General features: G+C 33.9%; 1 pseudogene; it reads right to left on the bottom strand.

The window, feature by feature from the left end:
* Positions 1 to 134: 134 nt before the first annotated feature.
* Positions 135 to 2,353, bottom strand: LOC108194691 (uncharacterized; annotated as a pseudogene).
* Between the last annotated feature and the right edge of the window lie 1,110 nt (positions 2,354 to 3,463).

The raw sequence follows: 3,463 nt of genomic DNA, 5'->3' as shown, positions 1-3,463 counted from the left end.
CTTCATATTTTGATAGCCTTGAATGATTTTCTCATTATCAATACTATCAAATATTTCCCTCTCAATATACGTAACTAAACAATCATTTAAAAAAGTATCTCGTAAACGATTACGTAGTCTAGTCTTCACCAAATTCATAGCCGAAATACTCTTTCTACCGATGCCGTTGCAACCGGCAAAATTAGAGCTAATTTCACTAACAAAAAAACTAGAGGATACAAAACATTCTTCCTTGTTTCCACTAAAGTCTTGGAAAGATCACCGATGCCTTGAACTTTTGAGAATCTATTGTCGGATCTCATATCAAAAATATAAGTTTCCAATTGATCTTCAAGTATAGAAATTTGAACCTTTGAAAATTCATAAGGATAAAATTGAGCAAGTTGAATCAACTTTTTCTTATCAAATGCCGCAAAAGAATCCTTAGGATTTAAGCAAGCAATGCAAAAAAGTAGCTCTGAATTTGTCTCCGTGAAACGGTTGTTTAGTTCTTGAAGTTGCATGTCAACAATAGTAAAAAAGGACTCCACTTGATAATGATGCAAGTTCGTAACATTTTGAGAATTCTTTCGTGATCTTCCTTTATCCACAAACTTGTCATCCATCTTTAGGACATTGATATCATTTTTCACACAAAAAGAAGACACTTCAATAAGCAAAGATTCCCACCCGGAATCTCTCATTTCTTGGAGTCCTTGCTTAGAAATCTTGACCAAGCCTATTGCATTGATGATATCTTGATCTTTTCTTTGCAATGCTTGTGACAAATCATTAGTTAGTGCCAATAACCTTTTCATCAAATGTAAGTCAAAGACAAACTCAAATGATTGTATTAGAGCAAGTAAGGCACAAGCTTGGCCTTTTTGTTCCGAATTCGTACCATCCTCGACAATCACATCAAGCACATCAATAACGGAAGAAAGCATAGTGATTAAACTTACTAAGGAAACATAGTGAGAACTCCATCGTGTATCCCCAGATCGTTGAAGAGAACTTTCTTGATGTAAACCCGTACCACTTTGAATGTCTCCATTTTGTATTGCTTCAATTACTTTATTATATTGTGTCTCACGAAGAAGATCTCTTCTCTTGCATGAAGCTCCCACAATATTTGATAAGTTAGAAACCACATTAAACAACAAAGCAACACGAGAATGATTTTTTTCCACGGCAACTAAGGCCAATTGTAATTGATGAGCAAAACAATGGACATAATATGCGGAAGGATTCTCTTTCAAGATTAATGCTTTAAATCCATTAAACTCACCTCGCATATTACTTTCTCCGTCATAGCCTTGCCCACGTAAACTTGATATACTTAAGCCATACTTTGAAAAAAGTCCTTCCATTGCCAACTTAAGTGATAAAGAAGTTGTATCACTTACATGTACAATACTAAGAAAGCGCTCAATCACACATTCTTTTAAATTCACATAACGTAATAAAATAGCCATTTGCTCCTTCACGGCTATATCACGAGATTCATAAATTAAGATTGACAAAAATTCATCATTAAGATCATTGATAATAGCTTTAGTAGTTTCTCCGGAGGCAACATGTACTATATCATGTTGAATTTGAGGAGCAATAAGCTTGGAGTTACCCGGAGCATTTTTTAAAACAACTTTATTGATTGTTTCATTATGCTCGGAAAGAAACTTTAATAATTGGAGAAAGTTTCCTTGATTAACCGAATCCGAGGACTCATCATTTCTCCGAAAAGCAAGTCCTTGATGTAAGAGAAATCGAATACAATCAATTGTGGCTGTTAGACGCATTCGGTATTCTTTTCGAGCTTGAGTTGAATGTGTCTCAAAGGCTACTTCAATGTGTCGTTCTTGATTCATCAAGTCTTGACATTTCTTCCAAGCTAGATTATGAGCACTATTATGCTTTCCAACATGAGAATCAAATCTTTCTTTCTTTTTCCAATTTGTAAATCCATCAATGGTAAAACTATCTCCACTTGGTTTTTCTCCAATCTTCGATTTATATAGATAACAACATAGACAAATTGCCGCATCTTTTGAAATACTATATTCCAACCAAGTGCTATAATCATCAAACCAAGAAGGAACAAATCGTCTCAATATCAATCCAATTCTTCGTTGTGGAAAATCATGATCTTTTGGTTGACATGGCCCTTTTTGAAGATAAATCTCTGTATCTTATCTCGATCATTTGGATGATATTCGAGAATGCTTTTTCTTAACCCGGGATCTGATAAAAGATTATTTAAATCAATTTCTATATGAGGTTGTTTTGAAAAACGCGGCTCATCTCTTGTATTAGCATCATTGTTAATTGTTTGTTCTCCAACAAATGGTGTTCTCCTATAAAGAAACTTGTCCATAGCTAATTATGTTCAAACCCTAAAATCCATTAAATATGAGCTTTTAATTAGAATCAACTATCAAACATTTTACAATTAATTACAGAATAATAGGAAGTATATACTAATTATCACAAACCTATTATCCACCACAAATTAAACATACAAATTCAATAAAAATATACTAACAAATTAATAATCATGAAAATGATATGAGGATAAATTAAATTAGAATTACTAACCTTAATATAGACAAGAGAGGGATTTTGATTTCTTTTGATTTGAGGTTGAATATTAATTCTTTTGATTTTTTTGGCTCCGGAAAACAGGGGAGGGCAGGAGCTTGTGTTCACTTGCTCTGTTCTGTTTTTTTAGCTTCTGCCTAATTTGCTCTGTTTTTGTCAAGTGACTTCCTGTGGAAGTCTGGAAGATATTTGCTACAGCCAGGAGTCGAACTATGGCTGATTCTACCAAAGTCCCCTTCTTGAACCGTGGGGGCAAGGCCTTGATTTGTGAAATTTGTATACTATAAATTAGTAAATACTATACAGCTCACTGGGGGCAAGTACCCCCACCGCCCCCAGTGTGCATACGTCCCTGCTTATAAGTTCAAGTAACCAAACACTTAACAACTTAAAATTTCTACTTTTGCTTCTCACTTCTACTCCACTTATCTATTTTAAGCAAGAAGTCACTTCTTTTATGCTTAGACAAACGGCCCCTATATATTATATTCAACCCGTCTCACTCATTTATATGCACTTTCTTACATTACTTGACACGTATTTTAAAATTTTTATAAAGTCTAGTTTACAACTTATCATTTAGACTTTATCATGACTATTTTTTCGATATATATATTTGGAAACGATATTTCTTAGAAGATTTTGGATATGTCGGTAACTATTCTTGTGAATTGAAGGAGCAATTACAACTCATGATAGTTATTTTATTAAAAACCAACGTTGTTGGAGTTCGTGGATTACCCCGCCTACAGAAAATTTATAGTTGCCCTTAGAATGCTTGCTTATAATACGACTACAGATTCCGTCGATGAATACGTTAGGATTGGTGAAAGTATTGCTACCCAGTATTTTAAAAGATGTGTGAAAGCAATTGTTGAAGTATTCG

This window comes from Daucus carota, chromosome 7, assembly GCF_001625215.2.
Source record: "Daucus carota subsp. sativus chromosome 7, DH1 v3.0, whole genome shotgun sequence".
Lineage (NCBI taxonomy): Eukaryota > Viridiplantae > Streptophyta > Magnoliopsida > Apiales > Apiaceae > Daucus > Daucus carota.
The sequence above is the reverse complement of the archived record's forward strand: the minus strand, read 5'-3'. Positions and strand labels throughout refer to the sequence as shown.